The sequence below is a fragment of the Orbicella franksi genome, chromosome 5 (genome assembly GCF_964199315.1).
Source record: "Orbicella franksi chromosome 5, jaOrbFran1.1, whole genome shotgun sequence".
NCBI lineage: Eukaryota > Metazoa > Cnidaria > Anthozoa > Scleractinia > Merulinidae > Orbicella > Orbicella franksi.
Window position 1 is genome coordinate 12064596 of NC_138149.1, and position 25464 is coordinate 12090059.

General features: G+C 38.0%; 1 pseudogene across 1 annotated transcript; it reads left to right on the forward strand.

The window, feature by feature from the left end:
* The first annotated feature begins 638 nt into the window (after window positions 1-638).
* On the forward strand, window positions 639-14807 carry LOC145486337 (uncharacterized; annotated as a pseudogene). Its single transcript, XR_014049267.1, has 11 exons — window positions 639-975; window positions 1426-1473; window positions 5249-5565; window positions 7486-7632; window positions 8049-8318; window positions 8633-8809; window positions 10542-10787; window positions 11317-11502; window positions 12804-13080; window positions 13405-13552; window positions 14364-14807. The product of XR_014049267.1 is annotated as an uncharacterized LOC145486337 (transcript).
* The last annotated feature ends 10657 nt before the right edge of the window (window positions 14808-25464 follow it).

A 25464-nucleotide genomic window follows, 5' to 3' on the forward strand; every position in this document is an offset into this window, starting at 1 on the left:
AAACTAAAAGATAGTGATTTGCTTGTGATGGTCTTGTTCACATCACTCCCCAGTTCTTGAATAAGACTGAAACAACTGAGAACTTGGATCAGTAACTGCAGAACACCTGGCAAGTTACATAATTATAATATTGAACTTAAATAACACCACTTTTTAAAAGTGAATATATGAGAGATCATATATTTGAACTGCGGAGAAAGATATAAAGACATGATTGATCATCGCAGTTATGCACACAACTTTAGCACTTGGGAAATTAAAGCCTGAAAAAAAATCAGGCCTGAACGGAATTCAAACCCGTTGACCTCTGCGATACTGTTAAGAGGGTAAAATTTTCACGCATATAGGTGTACTATTATTACGCAGAAATTTTTTGCAACTCCTGGAAATTTGAGTGCCGAATTCTTGTCAGCTACATGTTTAAAGAGATTTGGCTTCTGGTAAATCCTGGTTGGCTTGTAAGGTGACAGTTCAACAACACCGTGGCTGGCAGCCGGTAAATGTATCTCAAGACCATTTGTATGTATGACCATTTGAATGTATTTCAAGACCATTGAAATTTCTATCTCAAGCCTTAGATTGTCCACGTGGCTGGGATGGATATGGCAACTCTTGTTACATGTTTGTTACATGACCTTTTCAATGCGAGGTCTCAACTGGGAAAATGCTCGCAGAGAGTGCCTTGGTTATGGTGGAGACCTTGTTAGTATAGCAAGCCAATCAGAAATGAACTTCTTTACAATAAATCTTCAAAAGTTTGGATTCAGCATTACTGGATTGGGCTCAATGATCAACGCAATGAAAGCCAATTTGTTTGGAGTGATGGTACACCCTATAATGCCTCAGTGTACAGTAACTAGTATCCAAAGGAACCAAATAATCAGGGTGGCGAGGACTGCGTCGAGATGTATGGGACAAGTTGGAATGACTTAAACTGCAAAACGGAGTATGGCTATATCTGCGAAAGACCCAAAGGTAATTTGAAGGTATATATCATTCCCAGAGTGGCATCGTGGACTTGACTAGAGAGGTACCTTGTAGATGCTGTAGGTTAAAACGCATTTAAGGTCAAAATGATTTCAAGGTTAGTTTACAGGAAACGAAAGTGTGAGTGCTGTCGGTTTATTTCAAGAAAAGAACCTATGTCGGTTTGAAGCAGCCACATGGGGATGGGAGCTCTGCGTGACTTAAAACGTCGGCCAAAGCATTTGCTTTTAAGAGAGTAGAGTCACTAGAGTATGAAAACCTATACTGAGCGTTTTGCTTAAGTGTCTGTAGCTGGATAATGTGGGTGTTACTGTAGGGAGAGGAGAGGGGGGGGGGGGAGGGGGGCACTGGTGGAAGAGCTTTATGATAACTTATAAATGTGATTAAGTGCTAAATGTTTTCTCTTTTCTACAATGTACATCGTATTTTTTTTGTTAGAGCCTCCTATGCTTAACCTGTCTACTGTAGTACAACCAGTCACATCTGGTGAGTCAATCATTTTGCGTACCTTTCTTCGGTGTATATTTATTATTAACTTGCATGGACTGGCATGTAGACAGGTTTCTCGTTTTGCAATATTTTTCTCATCGATAAATATCAATAAAGTGCTCAGAACTTTTAATCTCTGATTGAACTTCAAAAAAAGGTATGGCCTGATGACTGACTGCGAATCACTAAGATCTGAGCCTGATGTATAGACTATGTGATGTGTGATAAAAGCAAAACACTTAAAAATTTGAAAAGAATGCGTCTGTAGAGACTTCCGTCTTTTCCAAGCTGGCTTAATTTTGCAGAGATTTTATGGTACCCCAAGTATGTCAGTTTACAGAGATTTTATGGTGCTCCGAGTATGTTAATTTACAGAGATCTTATGGTGCTCCGAGTAGGTCAATCTACAGAGATTTTATGATGCGCTACTATCCTGGGAAAACTAGTATCAGATATTCGTGATAGCTTAAGCGAATGCTTGTCGGACATATTTTGTATCTTGCCAAACAGCTGTTTGTTAAATACATTTTACATGATAAGGCTAAACGTGTAAAATCTTTGAAAGTGGTAGATCTACAAACATTCTTAGAAGATTTTGTAAAATCTGTAAATTATGAGTCTTATCCTCTTATTCTAGCGCAGAATTATGTAGCTTTTCTGTCCCAAGAAGAAAAACTTGAGCGTCTGCACGACTGCTAAATGCAAGCCAATCTATTAATTCAATTATTGTTTTTTCTTTTTTCACTTTCTAATACATAGGTTTAGCCAAGCCTAAAAGCGGAACTGAACTTCTGATTGCAATAAGTTAGCCGTAGACGAAAAAGAGGATTTGTTTTTCTTGGAATAGAAAATCCAAAAAACGATCAGTTGTGAGCACGTAATAACCCTTGTCACGGTTAATTTTTCTCATTTGCATTACAATGTAATCCAACGTGGATGCGAGGCAATTTCGGACTGAAACTACAAAATAGCCCGAAATTGCCTCACATACATGCTAGATTTTATTGTAATGCAAATGAGCAAAGTTAATCGTGAAAAGGGCTATTGTTCGGCGTGCAATTTCAGTTAAAATTTGACTGTACCCAATAAGCGTAACCAATTTTTCCAAGATTGTAGAAATTAAGGACGTTCGCTCGAAATTTTCCAGTCGATAGTTCTTTTTGAAATTTTGAGTTACTTACTTTGAGTTACAAAAAAAAAAAAGAAAAAAAAGAAAAAAAAAAGAATTGGGGTCACCAACTTCGTCTCAGAGATAAAGCGTGTGGAAAACTACCCTGATTTTGGAAAATTGGCGCACGTAATTCAGCATGGTCTACAGGGGTTTATAGTTAAAAATATCGAAGGAGAGTCAACGGAGGAAAAGGATCATAGTCATGTTTTGTAGAAATGGGCCTGTTGCGTAAATAATTCCGAATGTTACCAACGTTTTCACAAAACTTAACCCTTCAAGAGGCATTTGAAACCGTCCTAGATATAAACGAAGAGATAAAAAGAACGGAATTCGATGATGCATTTTGGAAAATTTCAAACTTCCAGTCGATAAATTTTCTTCATTTTATCGTTAAACGTAGAAAATCGGTAGAAAAAATGATTCATCAAAAGGAAAATAGTGGTCACCAAACGTCCAAGATCTTTAAATCCAGGCAAAGCTATAGCAATGGCAATCTGCCCTATCATATCATTGTTCATTTTATTTTTTATAATAAACCAAGCTATTCTCGCGTATTGATTGGTTCTCGCCTATGATCTAGTAGCGGACAGACGCACAATTTGATTGTTGGCACAGTTTGATTCCAGGAATTAAACATGAAAACATCATCAGTTTAAATAAACACATAAGCTTGAGTTTAACCTTGTTTTCCTGCGCCAATGTTCCAGTCCGTTTTAGAGCACAGTAACGAGAAAACTAGCGCTCACTACAGCTCACTGCCAACTGTATCCCAGCTATAACGTCTTAGGGGAATATGATTTCCTCCGATTCCCTTTGCAATGCAAGATGCAGTACATACGTTTTCGTTAACACATCCCAATACATACAGGGGAGCTGTGTAAGTATATAAATATTTTTCTTATTTGATTTGCGGTGTAACACACGTCTGCTATACGTCGTTTTCTCCGGAGTAATGGCAGCACCTGTTGATAAAACATTTTATAGTAAGATCGGTCTCGAATTGCTTGACACCTTCTATCTCAATAAGGCGAAATGAGTTTTTACTTCCTATAGTATAGTCGATTGATTCCGCAATTCAAATTTGATTAGTTGAGAATGAGAAATATAAGCGAAAAGCCGCCAATCGAAATACTCTTTCTAGAGCTGTCAACACCTGTTTTCAAATATAGCATGACTACTACATGTACTTTATATTAAGTGTAAATTCTGGGAGAAACGTATACTCGGAAAATATCCGGGTCCCGGGTGGGATTTGAACCCACGACCCTCCGTGATCTAGTCGGATGCTCTAACCACTGAGCTACTGTAGACTATATGGTGAGTAAAGGTCAAATTGTGGGTATCGACTGGAACCGCATCGCGCGGCTACACAGCCACGTAATGACTCCCACACTATACTAACAGTATCGTGCTGTCACATTAAGACAACTAGGGTTGTGGGTTCAAATCCTACGCGGGACTCGGATTTTTTCCGAGTATACGTTTTTCCCAGAATTTACACCTAATATCATGTTGTTGTTGTTTCTCCGTTTGACTACTACTTTCATTCTTATTTAAATTCAGATATTTAGAACTAAAAAAAAAAAAAGATAGATACAGTTACGTCACCATGCATCTGAGTAGATGTGCTGACATGCAAGCTGAATATTTATTCTGGATATTGACTTTAAGGCTGCCCACATATGATATTGCGGATTATCTGAGCTTTTGAATAATAAATAGGTGTCGCTTATTTATAGCCTTCCCTTAACAGTGAAAAGGTATTGTATGATTACAGTGCTGACATAGTTGGTCACACCTTAATTGTAGTATTGTTACTATTGTTCCATGATCATCTTAAGTTTGAGACCAGAATTATCAATGCCGACGATTTATGCAACTTTAGTATTTTTGCAGAGCAGGAAACTCAGTAAACCTAAAAGCGATAATGAGAGAATAGATGACAATCAATCTGCAACTTAAACGCTTTTTCTGTAGACATGAAGGAATAATTCGATGCCAGTAAGAGCATTCATACACTCTTTTTTTTTTTATGAGGGTATGTTTTGTAAGAGTATCGATGCTGAAATTTGCAAGATTTTAACAATATTTTAAGAATAAACTCGACGCTAAGATTTTGAAAAGAAGATAACTTTTCTGTGTTAAAAAATTTGTAAATGCAATACATGATATGTTTTTGCCTACACCGCATAAAATTCTTTTTTCTCTCTAAACGGCAAAACTGCCCAAACAGCACTAGCCGTATGTTCGATACTAATAACATTTCCGAAAGAAGTTATGTAACAGTATCAGGCTATAATGCCTGCAGGCTGGCTCCAAAATTACTTCAACACTATCAAGGCACCAAATACATTCCAAAAAAGATATGTCATATGCTATAATCTAAGAATATTCCCAGGAATATTTTTAGCTTGAAATCGCAGAAAAATAAGTGTATTCAGCCTCGACCGGAGAAAACAACATTGTTATAAAAATAAAAAAAATAAAAAAAAAACTTTTTCTAATAATCATTCAGCCGTTTACAGTTTAAGACCAAGAGCACATTTAATGAATCCGTGTTGAAGTTGATTCTATAATCACTGCCCTTTTCCCTCACGTCAGGAAGCTGTACCGAATTGGATCTTGGAATTGGAGGTGGATCAATTCCAGACAACAAGATAACTGCTTCGTCCGTTCAAAGCGCTCGCACGCCAGCTAAAAATGCTCGAGTGAACTACACAGGAGGATCCTCCTGGTGTGCAGGAGCAAGCGATCCTAGACCATATCTACAGATTGACTTGCAGACACTTCATATCATCTGTGCTGTATCAACCCAGGGATATTCACAAGAAGATGACTGGGTGGAAACATACACATTACAATCATCTAAAGATGGATTAGTTTGGACAGATTACAATGCTGGAGCTTGTGAAGTGCAGGTAAACTCAGTGGAGAATGTTTGTATCTGGGTAAACGTGGTTGCCGTAAACATTGCAATGAGACGAGGTTTTAGAGATACAGTGCAATACATTGACGATCTAGGTGATCAAATCATATTCTCTCTGACAATCTGATAAATAGACATAAGGTATAGGACTTTTCTAAAAAGACATGATTTTTCTCCTAGTTACTCTGGGCCTTCCCCGCTCTCTTTTAGTCCCACAGAGTACAGAAAAAAAATAATAACCTCTTTGGTAGATCACAGTACTTTCTTGACGCATGTCCAATTTACGTCCACTTTTTTTTTTCGGGCTTAATCCACCAAGACGTTCTCTTGCCTACAAGTTTTGGTTGTTGTTGTTGTTGTTGTTGTTGTTGTTTTGTTTTTACTCCCAAGTTAGGAGGTGCAAAACTCACGTAGGGGCCAAACCACCCCCCCCCCCAAATGTTTCTTCGGTTCTTGGGTATTTCACATTATTTCGCATTACTTAAAAAGTATTGACTCTTTCTACACCAAACTTGGCAGATGAGCAGGAGACCTATTGCCAATTATATTTAGGTGAAAAATGTCGATAAAATTCTAAGTTGTGACGTCACAGTGATGACGTCATGTTTTTTTTGCCACTTTTGAAGTTTTTAATATGCATATTTCTTACAATGTGTTCGAAAGAGCACATCAAAGGGAGTTGAAACCTGAAAAAATTTTGTCCATATCACAAAAATTAAATGAAATACGGCATTTTTAAATATGAAAAATAACTCTGCAAAATATGGGTTTCCCCCCTTGAGAAAAATCCCCAAATTGGAGCTGTATTTTTGTTCCAGCAAATGCAGCTATGTTGCACATGTGATGTGCCAGATGACTAAAGCAAAAATAAAGAAGAAAATCGGACTAAAAAAATTATCCCTCTGGTGTTATTGCGTTAAAACTAGTTTTGTTACGTCATAACCTGTGACGTCACCCGTTTTTTTACTGTTAATACCATCGTAACAAAGCCGAGAATCAAATTTCTAAAACAATACGATTTTTGACAACATCAAGCTTTCTATTTTTCTAGATTATTAGCATTCCTAGAATAAAACTGAAAAAAATAAACCAGAGAGATTGACCTAAGAAGGACAGTATGGTTAAGCAAATTCCGGGGGCTACAACAAAAAAATATTTAACTTACCATATCTCAAAAAATAATGGTCATAGCAAAAAACGGTTTCCGGCATTTTACTCCTCAAGTCAGGGCCTTTCCAATGACATAATCTTAACATAAGATTTCACAAAAAAATTATAGCACGTTTTGGTGACGTCATCAATTATGACGTCATAATCTGACATTTTGTCACAACTTCCAAATTAAAATAAACTGGAGAACAAAGAAAGCTCATCTGCCAAACTTGGTTCAGAAATATATAAACCAAGCAAATATAGCCTTCATGAAACATTAGCTAGGGGGGTGGTTTGGCCCCTACGTGTCTCGCCGCTTTCAATAGTTGTTGAACTGTTTTCCAGCTTTCTAGGCCATACAGTAGCCCTGTTCTCAACAATGGAGTCCCATTTTTGTGCCAAATAAATTTAAAAAAATAATCGAGTTATGATGTGTGCGGGAAGTTTGGAAAGAAGAGTAAGATGTCGCTCGAGGCGTAGCCGAATGTAACTGCGTGTCTGTTGTTCAATCTTCCCAAGAAGATCATAACTCCATAATGCACAGCTAAAAGCATGAGTCACTTGTTTTATAATTGTCAATGGAAACATTTTTTTCTTGTGATGGGAAACTAAACGTATTAGTTTGCATCCATGGATTATGATGCCCGCTTACGTCTTCAGAGTTTGATTGCGGGGGTTTGCTAGCCAGGTTTTATTTTGTTGTTGCCCATGAAAAAGTAAATATTGACAAAATAGTAAGCTTTTGTTTGTTATGTTGCAGGTATTCCAGGGAAATTATGACAGAAACTCTGAGGTCAAGCACGTTGTCGTTGATGGAGGCGTAGCAAAGTATTTGCGATTCTTGCCAAAACGCACCGTAACAGTATATGTATGAGAACAGAAGTCTTTGGAGTGAAACAAGAGCCAGGTAAAGACTGTGCTCTTAAAAATGCTGCACACGCTATTCAGAATGGAAAATTTCAACTGAGTCAGTCTAAACTTGCTTAAGGTGGCTGGCAACAGTTTCTAGCACTTTCCAGCTATTACACTTTGACAGATCTATACCACCACTGCACAATTTAGCGAGCGATGTTAGAATGGTGATATGACACAAATGGCCAGTAACTGGTGAACAATCTTTGAGCTCTAAGATTAATTCACTGCCGTTTCCTGAATGAGCCCCTCACCCCCCGTACCCCTCGTTGACCGTTTCGTTTGATTGCTGAGAAACTAGTCATGACTACAAAAATACCATCATCGTATTCCGAAGCACATTCAAAGGTCCACCGTTTCTTTCATTCTTTTCTTCTTCAAGCTCACTAGGTTTCATTTGCACTTAAACAGAAAACCTTGCTCTTGACAAGCCCTCGGCTCAGTCCTCCACATATGGTAATGTTCACTCATCGGGTGTAGGAGAGAAAGCAGTGGACGGGAATCCCGATGCTAATTTTGATCATGGACACTGTTCGCACACCCAAGCAAGTAACCCAAGTTGGTGGCGAGTAGACCTGGGCCCAAATGGCTCGGCCGTGTCCGAGGTATCCATCGTCAACAGGTTTTCGTCGGACCCTAATGTAACGCTTAGGAGCAAGGACTATAAGATAACATTGGGTACGTATTATTTTCAGCTAAAGTAAACAGTTTACTTTTGTAAGACCACTAAAGTGTGCGCCCCCTTCAATGTAACTGACAGTAGAAGGATCAGTCCTTCAGCAAGGAAACTGACATTTATAAATGCTGATATATCGATCGTTCTTAATACTCAGGAACAGTCTACCATAATAGGAACATCTCTTTTTACGCCATGAGATCTTAAACTGACTTAGTGATGGCTTAATTGGTTAATCCAGTGACTGCATAATATGTTTAGTTCTCGTGAAACGGTTTAGGAGCTATTGCAATGTAATTTGGTTTGAAAATGGCGGGTGACAACGCAGATGTGACACGTAATCCTCAATGTATGGGGCTCTACAGTTTTGTTCAATTCAAAGCGTCAGCTCTCTGTTTCACGAATCCACTGACGACTGGCAGATATGTTGGCATCATGACCACGGTCGCGAAGCAAGAGTGGCTAACCCTTTGTGAAGTGGAGATCTACTCAAGAGGTAATTGAACATAACTTTCAGATGATTTGATACCAACATCTAATTGAAATGGCAAGACAGAACTTTTAGACAACTTCACCTATTTATATTTAGAAGTTCTTCTTGTTTCCGAAATAAACTGACACACCTCAATCTACATCCTGATCATTTCGAATCACCAGCGGGTCCAATATCAACCTTATGCAACAACCATTATGCAAAGATAAAACAACACGTCGCTTGACATTGGCTGATTTAGAATAAACTCTCCATAGCTGGAACCGTAGAAATGTTGGTAGTGCAGTTTTCTTTCTTACAAGTTGAGTGTAAAGTACTGAAATTTACCCCAGTATACCCTACCTTACCCTACAAAACACCTTGCATTGCCTTGCGTCAACTTGCATTGCCTTCGACTGCACTACAATTAAGAAATATAAAACATGTACGTGTTTCTATCGAGGCCTGTGGAAGTTTGTCGGAACGAGAAATGCTGTGGGAACACGAGCCTTCCACAGCTCTTTCGAGTTCTGCCAAACTTTCACGAGTGTTTCTATTGAGCAATTAGATTATGAGCTCGGGATTTCTATCACGTGATAGTTTACGAGGACGCCTCCCGAGTCAACTATCACGCATAGAAATCGAGAGCGAATAATCTAATTGTTTTAGTATAAATCTACTGGTCGTTCAAAACTTTATCTAAATCCTCTTCACAGACTCTTCGAAAACGCCCAGAAGCGGACGTCATTTTGTGAACAAGGGCACGCTGCTACGCTACTCACTATCTATCACAGAATGCATGGTGAGTAGCCTAGCCAATCAGCGAACAGCATTCGTGATAGAACGCTAGTAGATTTATACTAAAACTCAATAGAAACACAGAACCAGCACGAGCTGTTGACGTAATGGTGGCGCGAACAAAGAGAATTTACATTTTGATAATCAAAGTCAACAAGTTATTTTCCTTTTTTTCCTCGCGGTGTTTTCTAAACGAAATAGAAAACATGTTCTCCGTGTTTCTATCGAGTTTTAGTATAAATCTACTAGCGTTCTATCACGAATGCCATTCTCTGATTGGCTGCGCTACTCACTATCTATTCTGTGGTAGATAGTGAGTAGCATAGCAGTGTGCCCTTGTTAACGAAATTACGGCCGCTTCTTGGCGTTTTCGAAGTGTTTGTGACGAAGATTTAGACAAAACTTTGAACGTCTAGTAGATTTATGCTAAAATAATTAGATTATTCGCTCTCGATTTCTATGCGTGATAGTTGACTCGTGGTGCGCCCTCGTCAACTGTCAAGGGATAGAAATCTCGAGCTCATAATCTAATTGTTTAACAGAAACACGATTTTAAACCAATCAGCGCGCGTATTTTCTAAGGACTGTTTTTTAACACAATAAATTGCATTATATCCTATACACTGCATTACATGCATTGCGTTTAATGTAACCAAGTCTTAAAACTAATCCGCAGTACAGAGTAACATAAGACATCAGGTATTTCACAGGCATGAAAATTTTCTTTTCAAGAATGCTCAAAGTAGTCATCGCAGTTTCTATCGAGTGAAGAACTGATACAGCACTTAAGTCTCCTTTTTTTTGGTCTGAACCAAACGGGAAATACAATAACACCAAAGTCATCAAAATTCGCCATGACTGATTTTTAAAGCATATTTTGTACCAGCTGCGGCAATCCACAATACAACTGAAGAACTACTTTGTGACTTAAATGGCCATCACTGCTTTTATTTTCCAGAAAATCTTGCATTTGGCAAGCAAACGGACCAGATAAGTACTAACCTTGGTTTCGTCAGTAGCAGAGCAGTCCATGGTAACAGTAACACAAATCTTAATGTTGAATCTTCATGTGCAAGCACAGAAAGAGCTTATCAGCCTTGGTGGAGAGTAGACCTGGGACGAGAAGAGCCAGTGTCTGAATTGTACATAGTTAACAGAGGTGACTGTTGTGGAGATCAACTGGAGAATTTCTAGATTAGAGTGGGTAGGTCAGAGTACACTAGATTCGATGGTTGCTTGACATGAGCGGTTAGGTAACCATTCAGAAATACAGAGGCGTGTAAACTCAAACCATCTACAGTGCATTGCTGGTTTTCATTGTCACACCACCTTAGAGTAAAATCTAAAGCTTAAGGAATTAACTAGAACAAGCCAAGAATTTCCGACCACATTATAGAAGATTCGTAAACAATCATCTTCTCGTAGTCTCAGGTGCGTGATATATTATGTACTCAAGTTACCAGTCACTTAGGATGGGAAACGCCACATTTTGAGCCAAAAATGAATTTCAAAGCCACGTTAAGCTTGAACTGTTTCAAATTCGCGCGAAAACCCTTGGATACGTAATGCTGTTGGTAATACGGCTATAAAAACAGCATAAAAACAACTGAAATTTTTAAAATGCATCGCGTGCAGTTTTATTTATTTTTTTGCATTTAAAGGTCAAAAGATGTCATTCTTATCTTCAGTTATTATTAACGTATGTGGATTTCTGTCTTTTTTTCTCTAAAAAGGTTCAATGTCTAGTGATGGAGGCGTGGCTAATCCAAGGTGTGGTGGGACCCATGCTGTTCCTCAAGGCGAGGGTAAATCCTTTTACTATCGTCCCTTTTTGTACGGACGATACGTGACCATCAGAAGTCTAAGAAGCAATGAAATGCTCACACTCTGTGAAGTCGAGGTGTATTCAGCAAGACGAGGTATAAAAGGCGTGATACTTAATAATGAAGTCTACCTTCTTTATAGAAGCTAAAACTTAAATGGGACCAGAAACTGTCTTGAGTGTTCGGATATATCTTGTAAATGGAAACTAAAACAAAAAGAAAAACTGAGAAATAAAATCGCAAACATATATGCAAATTACGATCAGGTATCCAACCCTCATCACGGTCATGGTTTCTTGGTTTTATACTTGCTGGATCATTAATGCGTTTTGAGAATTTTAGGCGGTCTGACAAGAGTTTTTGAGGAGGTACATACAGCATACGACTTTGAAATCACCAATATATATATATCAACGAATCGTTGATATTGCCTGATGAGTGTGGTCATCCTTTGACCATACGAAACAGCGTTGTCGCAATAAAACGATGAATTGAAGTCTTGCTACCATTGTTTATTATCTACACTGCTCCTCTCAGAGTCGAGCGCTCTATAAATTTATTCTGTTCAAGTTCAAGAAGTATATATATATATATATATATATATATATATATATATATATATATATATGGAGCAGGAAGATTCTCTCTTTGAGAAGAGCCTGCAGGGAATCATGGTAGTTGTATTCATCATTTTGGACTGGATATTTGTTTTCATGAATGTAGCTACCATGATTCCCTGCAGGCACGTATCATGGACGGAATTGGTCATTAATGTTATTGAAAGGAAGACATATGTCTAAAATTTTTGAAAGTTCTTGCATCAAACATTTTAGACTGGGAATAAACTGAGAGAGAAGAAACCATTTTCTTAGGCCCTGCCACCAACACTATCCCAGAGAAATGTTCAAACGATGTTTCATTTTTGCGGTTTGGCCTACCATCCACACTAATCCGTCACGAAAACGGTACTTTTCGAAAACGCTCTTCAAACCGGCGGAAATTCACATAGGCCGCATTTTTGTAGTGAGCAAAAACATTTTGAAAAGGGAGCTTCTCGAAAACATTGAAGTCACGACAATCACGTCATTCCCCTGGCCGAGTGATTGTTGCCTTTTCAAATTTCCCCGATGTGACTTGGACGGAAAACATCATGCGTTTTCAGAATGTAAAACGCCGTTTTCAAAATTCTCCGGCGCAGTGTGGTTACATGTAGTTTGCGTGGTGCCAAGAAAATGTAACCTAAGGAAAGAGCAACTTTTTCCCCTTAAAATTACCCAATGTACGACGATGCATTTGATACAAATGCTACTGAGCACAGAAAACATACAGTAAACATAACGATAAATGTTCAAGAGCCAATAGGAATTAGTGGTGCATGCCACTTGATTACGTTTCAGCATGTCAAATCCAGTCCATCGGAGTGGCAAGCAGTTACACTATACCGGACAGCAGTTTTTCAGCCTCGTCAACAAGAGGTAGTGATACACCTGCGAACGGTCGATTTAATGGACCAGGTGCTTGGTCACCCAGCAACGACAACAATGATAACGATTATTTAGAAGTTGACCTGCAATACGAGTTCCTTATCTGTGCTGTAGCTACTCAAGGAAAGTCAACTGCTGATCACTGGGCAATCAGAACTGGGTTACCTACCAAGAAAACAACATGGATGAGGTTTGTTTGATTGAAGTGTCAGAACTTGATGTGTTCTGATTATTTCGAAACATCTAGGGACCTTAGGCATCCCAAAGTACAAGTTACATGAGAACTGGGTTACAAACCCAGGCTATAGAAACAAGAGCAGAAACGTTTGTCAGAATTGTTTTCCAGCATGGTGTACATGTAGAGCCCAAGACTTTTCTAACAGTATTTTATATTAAGAACGTCTTCCTATTGAACGAGAACAATAAAGAATCTATGACATTAAAGACTAACTGGTTACGATGTAGGTAATTCAGCATTAGGAAGTGATGATGCTGTCACTGCTTTGGTTTCTAGGTCTTCAATGGTAATTCTGGGAGAAACGACATAGTGAAACACAACCTTAAGGAAATCAAGAGCGCGAGATTTATCAGGTTCCAGCCAACGCTTTTCTCGACTCGCAAGGCTCTAAGAGTGGAGGTTTTTGGAGTACTTAAACCTGCAGGTCCTGCAGGTATTTTACCAGAAGCTCTCACTATTGTTCTAAGATAAACTGCAAACAGGGGCTGATATCAAACTGTTTAAAACCAGGCGTTATCTGCAGTAGCTCGTATACTTTTGTTTTGGTCCTATTTTTTTTCATTTCATTTCGTTTTGTTTTGTTTTGTTTTTATTTGTATTTAATTTGTTTGCGATTTTGTTCTTTTTTTTTTCTATCTAAATATGTTTTTTATTGCTTTGCATTATTTTTCTTTATTTGTGTTGTTCTTTGTTTTCGCTTGTTCCATTGCTTTCCTTTCTTGGATTGATTGTGCTTTCCTGTGCTGTGCTGGTGTTGTATAAAACACACGTAAAAATGCATTTTGTTTTGTTTGTTTGTTTTCTTTTGCTTTTACCGTCCTTAAAAAAAGTCTCGTAACTCGATCTGGAAACAGTTGAAGAAGAGTTTCTCCGTAGTATGCGCCAGAGCCAATTTAACAGAAGATCTAAATTAAAATCCAGCTTTATCCTATATTTATTCATGCCCAAGACTGCGATATATTTATATTTTCAACAAAGTCCCGGTCATGTGTTAGAAAATCTTCCAAAGAGATCTAGAACTGAGCAAGTCAAGCTTGACTTCTCTCTGTAGTGGACGTCTAAGTGCAAGTCTTGCATTGAGGGGTTTAAATTTTGTACCCGGTTTTACAACAGGCCCATTAGAACTGCGAAAACATATATTCGTGGAGCATTTGCTGGTATACCCAATTAAGAAATGGCAAAAGAAATGTGCTTTAGGTTCTTAACACATTAATTATTTAACTAAATCATTTCAGTTCCTTCACAAGCACCCACGGCGTTAACTGTGATTGCAACAAACTCTACCACTATTAAAGCATTGTGGCAATTATCTCCAGCCGACTCCAGACGTGGAATAATCAAAGGATTTAAACTGTTTTACAAAAAGAAAGACATTGTTGGACTGCCAACCGAAGTCACAATGAAAGGGTCAGAAATTCGCTTCCATTATGCCACTGGACTTGACGAGAACACAGAATATGAATTTCAAGTGTTGGCTTTCTCTTCTGCTGGTGACGGACCAAAGAGTGCTTATAAAGTTCAGAGAACTACAACATATGGTAAAAATACATGTTTCGCATCCTACTGTTCAGCTGTATTTAATTTAGTAAAACAAATGGTGGTCTACTTTCTTTTATTTTATCTTATAGATGTCTAGCATTCATGTTCGTTACGAGACAAAGCAGTGTAAAAATGCTTGATCAATTTAGTGAACACAGTATTATAAACAATTACTGGATGAGGTTTTTGTGATATCCAGAATGATCAAGGTCGAGGTAGGAGGTTATCAGCCGAAGCTGAAGGTTGAGGCTGATTACCCTTACCAAGACCCTGGTTATTCTAGATATAACAAAAACTGAATCTAATAATTGTTTTATTATACATTGAACGAAAAGAAAAAAGGAAGTCAAGTTCTTGCTTCCTCACTGATGGCAAGCAACACAAAGCGCACGAACTTGGCATGATCATCCTTAGAAAAACATGGACCGCTGTCATACACGACATGATTACCCGTGACCTTGGGTGTCCTTGACATGATTATTACATAATCTGCAGCTAGATGACATCACAGGCGTGGATTTCGAAAATTCAACAGAAAATAGATAGTAAATTCAATGTATAATAAGGTGTATTATTGTGATCATTTTTTGTTGTTTTCGATCAGTTCCTTCTTATTTTACATTTTATTTATCTTTTATGTCCCGGAAGTACATACACATGCCTAGCTCCAGAGTTATTTATTTTTTACTTTAGTTAGCTATAGCAACGTTCAGGTCGTTGGTATAGAGTCATTTTTTTTACCTCCTTCCCAAGGCACTTCCCTGACTGATATAATTTTGCAAGAAAATGAGCAGTTTGATGAGCGGTTGACTGATAATCTTGATGACAATAGTTTTGAATAGTTTTCTCCTATCCCTCCCCTGCTAAGTATGGTTTTTGTCCTAGACACTTCGCCCTGTAGGTCTAGCAGGTTTTAGGGGCGACTAGAAAGGCGAAATTTTGTCCGATAACATGGAGTTTATACATGGCGGTTAACGCGGCATGAAGATGGTTTTTGGTTCGATCTGTGGAGTTGTAAAATGAAAAGTTGTTAAGCTAAGCAACAGTAGCTGCGACAAATGGACATGGAAAGACTCGAAGGAAGTACTATACCATTCTTGTGCGGCAGCATAGCATATCGCGGCGCGAGGATGGTTTTTCGTTCAATTTTAACGAGGAGACCTTCGTGGAGTGGTAAAATGGAAAATCATCAAGCTAAGGAACACCAGCTTCGGCAATGGACATTGAAATCCTGAAAGCTACGATGCTTCCTGCGAAATCTTACAAGCTACGATGCTAAAAAACGACGATGTCGCGACCGAAGACGAATCGTTGTGAAGTCTTTTAAAATGTAACCGGAGGGGAATGAATCGTGTATCATCTGGAAGCTAAGGTAAGCCTCCTTGTTGTGTCGTATTTTTTACTATGTCTCTTATACTGGGGGGATTATTTCGTTCGGAAAGTAGCACTGGTACAGGGTTGACCGCTCTTTGAATGAAAAACAAAGACAGTTTTTTCATCATGTCTTACATTCAATTAAAACAAAAGATGACCCTCTAAGATTGTTCTTAGTGGAAGTGCTGGAGATGGCAGGTATATGTTGCAGGTTGCAGGTTGCAGGTTGAAATTTAATTATAACTGGAAAACCGCTGGCACTAAAAATAATTAATAACCTATATACTCGTCAGAGGTTCTTACATAAAGTAGTTCGCGTCTTTCACATAGTAAAAACACGATCGATCCGCTATAAGTACTTATTGATCGACACGATGATCACATGAGACCAGTGAAATCTCTTCAAAGCCATCTGGATGGCCACTCCACAGATGTTTTCATCGATTCCAGATTTGGCTCGGGCCTTCCCTCAATAACAGAAGATTGCCATCACAAATGAAGCAAGCAAATAAAGAAATGAAATAATGTAAGTCTTAAGATTTTAACCGACGGAATATACTAGCACAAGCTCAGTGTGCTTTCATTTTGGTACTCACGGGGAAGAAACCAAATTCAGCAGATATTTCAGATGATATTTCAGATGTTTCTTCAAAAACAATAATTCATTGCAGGCTTAAACTAATAGGAGTATACTCTCCTCCCATCGCTTCGGCCGGTTTGGGACTCAGTGGAAGCCGCCTCACGGAGCGATTGTAAACGGTGTCATGTAACAGTCACAGGAAGTCTACCACCTGTAAGTTTCTTTTAAGTGCCAGCGGTTTTCCAGTTATAATTAAATTTCAACCTGCAACCCGCAACCTGCAACCTGCAACCTGTAAAATATACCTGCCGTGCTGGAGTTGGCAAAAGTACTGTTACAAAGGCATTGTTTGAAGCTCTGATCAGATTTCTAAATAGTATTGCTGGGGAAAATCCAGATGATGTGAAAGGTGTCAAGACTGCCTCTACTGGTAAAGCAGCATTCAATATTAAAGGCAATACACTACATGCTGCTTTTGAGATACCTGCCAATAGAGGTTTGAGTATTATGCACTGGACAGTGACAGACTGAATACCATTAGAGCAAAACTAAACAGACCTTGGGTGAATTTCAGTGATGAGATTTCTATGGTTGAAATTGTCATGTTCAACTTTTTGAACTTAAGGTTACAACAAATTATGGGAACTAATGAACCATTTGGTGGAATAAGCTTGGTAACTGTTGGAGATCTTTTCCAGCTTAAGCCAGTTTTTGGTAAGTGGATCTTTGAAAATTCTCAATCTGGCTATAATGAATTTACAACTAACGTTTGGACAGAGTACTTCACCCTCTTTGAATTGACATAAATAATGAGACAAAAAGATTACAAAGAATTTGCTCAGCTACTCAATCCTTTGAGAGAGGGAAAGCACTCTTAAGATGATATAACCATTTTGAAAGAAAGACTTCTGAATGCAAGGCCTGAACAAGATAATTACCCTATGAACATGGCACATTTATTTACTACAAATGCATCCCGTAGATGCTCACAACAATGCTCTGTATACCCTCTCTAAAGCTGATAAAGCCAGGATTAAGGCTGTGGACATAATAGTCAGGGACATTTCTGATGATCTCAAGAAGCAAATGAAAAACAAAATCCCAGATGATCCATCAAAGACAATGGGTTTATACTCGCTAGTGTCAGTAGCAACACTGCGTGAAAGCCAAAATATTGTAGAGTATTCTAGACTCGAATATGTGATTGTGACGCAATAGAATCCTAGAGTATTCAAGCCGCACACAACACGTGACGTACACCTGGAATATTCGTGTCGAATATGGTGGAATGCGCTCCGTTCATAATCGTTCGAGGATTTTCGTTAAAGTATACCACACATCTGTCGTACTCCTAGAGTATGATGGCGAACCCTTCGTAAAAAGAACTTTATAAAAGAAGGTAACAGTTCGGTTGCATAGCATTCCGGCCTGGAAGGAAAATTTAGACTATGAATTCAAAGTATGTGCGATCTGCGCGTGTATACGTTTATCGTCGAATACGTGATCTTGACGCCAAAGCTATAGAATTCTAGAGTATTCATGGCGCGTACAACCGTGACGTGGACCTGGAAAATTCTTATCGAATATGGGCATACGGCAGGAGCACGATCGTGTATTCGTTCGTTGACCAGAACAACTGTACTTTTTTGGTTCATGTTGTCGGCGCAGCGCATGTGTTTTGCTTGAGTCAAGAAATTTACACACTTTGTTGTAACTTCGAATTCCCCTCATTCGGTTTTGACCGACGTTTTCGGGATATAAATCACTACAAAGCGATTTCTCTTTGTGTGACCCGTCTCGTCTGAAGTGGTTAACACAGCACGAAACCACAAATAGGACACTACGGGATACGTAAAGTTCCGCAAAGTTAAACTGACTAGAGACACGTAAAGCTGCGCAAAGTTTGTTTAGTAAGAGGAATCAAGTTCGTTTCGGAGAAGTTTTGGTGTATTTAGTGGAGAAAGTCCCGAGACCTTCAGACAAATATCTTTTCTCTGTGGGATGAGTTTAACTCCGAAGCCCGCAGGGCAACGAAACTCCAAAATAACGGCCCAATAGCTTCCTCAGTCGACTCCCTGCCATCATATCAACATTGCATTACGCTTGAACAAGAAATCACTAAACGTATTACGAAGACGAAAACACTTTAATCAGATTTTTCCTCGAGGTTACTTTTGAAACGAAATTGACTTTAAGTGTGTTTCGAAACGGCTTGTAACGAAATGAGAGAAACGACCTACATCACCCACATCTGCATTCTGCGTCTCTGACTTTCAACAAGCACGGATCAGCGGTTTTCCTCATTAGATACCAGGTTCTCTCGGTTCTCGCGCCATTTTTTGGCGTCATTTTTGAAAGGTGTGAAATGTTGAAGCTTGCATCGATCTTCTTGGTCCTTTTTCACTGTTTAAAAACTCTACTTTGGCGGAAAAAATTCAGTTTACCTTCGTTTCTTCTCTGTGCACGATTTCAAGCAGTTTTTGGTGGCATACAGCTGGTGAAAACATCGATACATACGGAGGTACGAGTCAACAACAACAGGTAAAACGTAAGCCATTGTTGTCTTCCCGGGTTGTCTTGTACGTACGAGTAAGTTAACCTTAAGTTTCCAGGGTAAAGTTCAGTTGTAATGTTTGCTTAAGATGTGTGGAATTGCCTCTGGTTGTAAATGTTTCTTTATCAAGCAGAAGTTATACATTGGAAGTTAATGTAACCTTGATTTCAAGAGGGACAGCAATGGGAATGATGGTGAATTAAACCATTAAATCAAACTACTGTGTAAAATTTACTGATTATTATGATATTTTCCTTAATACTGCAAGCTTGATGTGAGGTTTCCCAGTGTGGATTTACACATAAACTTAACTAACCTTTTATGCGTATTGTATTTTAATCATAGGATGAAGTAAAATTGGTAATGCCTTACATGTATGTATAATCCCTGGCCTCCTTATTTGAAGAAAAAAAAGGAAAACCTGTGAGGAAGAACCCTGGCTTACAAGATACATGTATGTATTTATGACTATTTGGGGGGCCATGGAGACTTTTCAAGGTTTATTTTTGTAAGAGCTTTTGAAAAATTATATTGGCAAGTAAATTTTGGCATTTCACTAGTCAGTCTCTATATATTTTCTATACAAACAAGGTGATATGCAGATCTGTTTTCAGAGTGCTCAGTAGTAAACTAGAGCGTTATTATAACAGATGACGAACTGAGCAACTGTAGATCTGACTTGACATCTTATTACTATTTAGTTTCGTAGTACACAACTGGTGTGCTGCACTCATGAGATAAAATTGCCAAATGCGAATTTACATCATTACACTGATTTGAAATACACATGCAACCATTGGAACTATGATAGCTACAATAAGTGAACGCTTTTACGAAAAAAAAAGGAAAATTGGAAATTATAGATAAACACTGTTACTATTGTGTAACAACAGAAGCTTTAAAAGTTAAAATTGAGCATTTTTCAGGATGAATTTGTTTGCATGTCTACATGAAGTTATCAGTTCATTCCATTTATTCAGAGAGGCTAACTCAGGTTTACAAAGGTACTTCTCCCAGAGGCATAGGTTGCATCGATTTGAAGTGGGGTTATATGGGGCAGCTTGCTTTAAATTCTTTCAAGTGACTTTGAACTTTGATTTATTGTCAAAGTCACTTGGAGGCTGCCCCATATAACCCTGCTTCAAATCGATGTAACCTACGCCTCTGGGAGAAGTACTTTATTATTTGTAAACCTGAGTTAGCCTCTTTGAACAAACAGAATGAACTGATTAGATAACTTCATGTAGACATGCAAACAAATTCCTCTTGAAAAATGTTAAATGTTAAATTTTAAATTTTAAATTTTGTCTTGTATTTCAGTAATAACAGAGTTTATTCCTAATTTCCAACTTTCCTTTGTTTTGAAAAAGCATTCACTTACTGTAGCTATCACATTTCCAATGGTCGCTTGTGTATTTCAAATCAGTGTAATGATCTAAATTCCCATTTGGCAATTTTATCTGATGAGTACTGCACACAGGTTGTGTAGTACGAAACTAAATGGTAACAAGTTGTCAAGTCAAATCTACATTTGATCAGTTCGTCATCTGTTATTTTATATATACATTATATTAAGGTACATGTAAACCCTGTTTCATTGATGACCACTACAAATTTTAAGACAATTTGCTATAGTAATGTCAAACTACATTGAAACGTTGATATGATGAAGTGCCAAGGAATTGGCAAAGTATGTTCACTATAACAGGGTTTTGTATCAAGGTTCTTTTCCGTATAGTCTACTATTACTGGGGCCATGAAAATCATTCATTATACTGAGGACCTCGTTATATAGAGGCTCGTTAAATCGAGGTTCCACTGTACTAACCATATTCCTTCCAAAAATAACTATTGAAAATTGAGTTTTATTACTCATTTAGGTTATTAGCCTAAGGGGGAATTTGTTTGCATGTCTACATGAAGTTATCTAATCAGTTCATTCTGTTTGTTCAGAGTGACTATTAGCCACTCATTTCAGGTTAAGAGCTGAAAATTCAGAACAATATTGAATTTGATACTTAAATTTTGATTGGATTAATTAATGCATAAAAAGTTTGCACCATATCTAGCAAAAAATGAAAGGCTTCTACAGCTTGCCTACCTTTGTCAGTGCAAAAGGAAACATATCTGTAACGTTGAACATTGTTGCTTGAATCATTTTTAATGTTTTTAAGCCCACAAACTCTGGCCCTCACATCCGGCTTTCATACTTTGTTTGCACTGTAAACTTGATTAATGTGCAACACAACTCTCTCTTCTCTCAATGGCATCTTAAGTATGTTTTTGCATGCACTAGAAACCCAGGTGCTTACAGTGTAGCTTTCCAAATGTGACTGTAAAACCTTTTGGTCATCAATCCTGTCAACACTTAGTGTTCATCTCAGGTCTTGGTTTGAATTTTCAGCTCTTTGTCTTGAGGTTACCCTATATATATCTTTCAGAGTGTCTTGCACCAATGCCATTTAGCATGTCTAATTAAAGCCAATAAAGCTAGTTATCAATCTACACGTACATGTATACCAAGAATTTTGAAATAAAATGAATTGTCGAATTTTTCAGGGTTTCTCTATGCAAGCATCCAAATCACTTTTTGAAAGCTAAGTCAAAGTGAGTCTGCCTCAAATTTTGGACAGTAGCTAGTTTATCATCCATGTCTGTTAATTTTTATTTTGAAATGTTTTTTCTCTGAGAGTGATTTTTGAATGATCACTCCACCATTCTTTAAAATCCTGTTTTGGAGATGTTCTGTAACTTTTTACTGTGATTGAATATGGCAACACGCAGGCAATTTTTTTAGTGTTGAGTTTCCAGAAACTGAGAAACAAATTAAATTAACAAGAAACAAAGTTCTCTTTGACTTGTACATGTAGCTTTCAAAATGTGATAATAATAATAATAATAATAATAATAATAATAATAATAGTAATGATAATAATAATAATGATAATAATGATTTGGACACCAGCACTAAAATGTCTAGAAAAATTTGGCAATTCATTTTATTTGAAAGTCCTTGGTATAGTTCGATAGCCAGCTCTATAAGTATTAAATTTGATATGGGGTTTACATACAGTGTCTACAGATTAAATCGGATGCACTACATCCCTTTTGTGTGAGACACCTCTAAAGGTATATGGTAATGTTAAGAGGGTTCCAATTATTGTTGAACCAAATAATAATGATGTTAGAGTGGTTTTCAATTGAGTGTCGTAAAACCAAAACCAAAACCAATTACTTACCAATTAGACCAGTTAATCTTGAACTGTAGTAAAACCAAAACCAAAACCAAAACCAAAGTAATTGTCTAATTACTTTCGACACTCAACTGAAAAGCGCTCTAAATATGCAAAGCAGCAATTCATTAATTCATCCTTAATTCTCTTTCGTAACATAGCAGCATCTAGTTCTAAAGTTTGCATACAAAATGTAAGTGTTTTTTTAGACTGCTTCTCAGATGGTTCCTTCTGCTTTTTCATAATATAGCAGCATCTAGTGAGAAAGTTGCATGCAAAATGTTATAGAAGTGGTTTTTTAGACTTTGTTTCTCAAATGCTTCATTATGCCTTTTCATAACACAGCAGTATCTAGTTATAAAGTTTGCAAAAAAAAATATTATAGTGTTTTTTAAAGACTTTGCTTCTCATATGGTTATGCCTTTTCATAACAAAGCAGCATCTAGATATAAAGTAAATGCATACAAAATGTTATAGTGTTTTTTTTAGGTTTTGCTTCTCAGATAGTTCCTTATACTTTTTCATAACATAGGGTCTTGGCAATGTAAATTCTTCCATAGTTTGATGAAAATAAACATACACGAACAAGTAACAATATAAGTTTTATTATTTCAGTATAAATAAAGTATTATTTGAAATGAAATGAAGATGTCATAGCGGCAGCTGTTTACTTTTTGTTGGGATAACATGCATATCGTCCTGGTAATTTTCTTTCTTTTTGGTGGGTTTTGTTAGGAATCCAAAGGAATTTAAAAGTGTGTTACACTCGGCAGTTTGAACACAGTTTGGGGGACATACAAGCTTTGGTATGGGTCCTCAGTACTTCACGTTGGCGTGAGTATTCAATCACGAATACGTTTCATACTTTACATGAGTGTCGTGTTCCAGTCGAACACCACAGAACACTTGAAGTGTGTCTTTGAGAATACCTTAAAACCTCACGTACGCCTCAGTATTCAAACATGAACACGTTTCATACTTTGCATGAGTCTCGTGTCCCAGTCGAACACCACAGAACACTTGAAGTGTGTCGTTTAGAATATCTTAAAACCTCACGTATGCCTCAGTATTCAAACATGAACACGTCTCATACTTCGCGTGAGTCTCGTGTCCCAGTCGAACACCACAGAACACTTAAAGTGTGTCGTTTAGAATACCTTAATACTCCACGTATGCTTCAGTATTCAAAAATGAACACGTTTCATACTTCGCGTGAGTCTCGTGTTCCAATCGAACACCACAGAACACTTGAAGTGTGTCGTTCAGAACACCTTAAAACCTCACGTAGGCCTCAGTATTCAAACATGAACACGTTTCATACTTCGCGTGAGTCTCGTGTTCCAGTCGCACGCTTCGGAACACTAGCGTGTTGTCTGACTGAACTACGCGGTAGCGTATATAACCTGTATAAAACCCGTTCTTGACGACGCAATACATCCTTGGCTGTGAAAAATGTGACATAACTCGTATTCATAGCGTGCGATTCTCGAAAATTAGAGCATACTCGACGTATTCATTAGTATTCGAAGACGTTCACGTCAGAAGTGGCGTCGTGCATCGCGTGTTCCAGTCGCAAACTCTCGAACAACTGAGAGTATTCGAAAATGTTCGAGTCATAAATGATCGCTATATCTTCGAAGAACATCTAATGCAACATTAATCTACCAAAACGTGGCCCGTATGATTTATCGAACACTTCGAGTCATTCACGAGTATTAAATTTGAATACGGAAAAACAGGCCGGATTCCTATAGAATATTCCAGGTGTATTTCGAGTCAGCCGTAATCGAATACGTCAGAACATTACGGCATACGTGGCGTGCGCCGATCCGTATTCGAGCGAATTCGGGCCCGAATATTTGGCTTTTCGCGCAGTGCAACTGCAGCAAAATATGACTGACAACTAATATTGATGTGACTGACAGACCCACCAATGGTGCAGAGTGTGTCGTAGAACACATAGACTACTGAGTTGAAAATTCCACTAGACCAAGTATTATTTGGGTCTCATTTCCACATCCTGACATAGGCAGAAACCAGCGTAGAGAAAATGCACATTTGCACAAGGCAACTATAAATAGAAATTTGACGGATGTGTCGAAAACGAAGACCCAAAAACGAAGACCGAAGACCTAAGACCCTGTGGTCTAAAACGAAGACCCTGTGGTCTGAAACGAAGATCCTGTGGTCTGAAACGAAGATCCTGTGGTTTAAAACGAAGACCCACCAATCTAAAACGAAGACCCACCGGTCTAAAACGAAGACTCACTGGTCTAAAACCTTTTTGTCTTCAAGAAAGACTATACACTAGTCAGTCGGTACAACGTGTCAAATTGTGTAACGCAATGAAATTCCAACAGTATAGAGATATACGCTTTAGTGACGATTTTAGTATAATTTGTCGTCACCAATATTCTATTTTTCAAATGCGTATGAGCAAATTATGATGAGGTGACTTCATTACTTTGCTTTACTGTCCTTATCATATAAAGGCGCAAAGGTCCACTGTGCGTGACTCGCAAATTTATTCATCACGTGCTACAAGAATTTGATTTTCCCGGGAAAATTACGTGATCACTTTCACATGCATCCCTGCGTTGAGAATGTCGTTTTTTCGGCATTCCAAGCTTCCCCAATTCTTAAAAAAGCAACAATCTTCTGCGGAAAGTATCGCGGACGTAAAAGTCTTTGATTGCAACGCTCTGCAAGTTAAAAAGCGGCTCGGTCAAGGTGCTTTTGGCGATGTGTACACCACAGAATATGGAGCTGAGGAAAATGTCAAAACAGTGGTTGTCAAAAAAATGTTGCATGTCCTTGACCAAGACGAGAAGAAACTTTTCTTCAAAGAAGTAGCTCTTCTCAATAGACTTCTGCACCCCAACATTTTGAAACTGCTTGGAGTGTAAACGTAATCTGATACAAAATGAAGAGCCTGTTTCGTAAAAAGTCAAAGTAATAAGCTTTTTTGTTTGTATGATGAGACTAACATGAAATTTTCAAATTTGGTGTATGACACTTTTGACATATATCTAAACCGCAACAGTTCTGTAACTGTT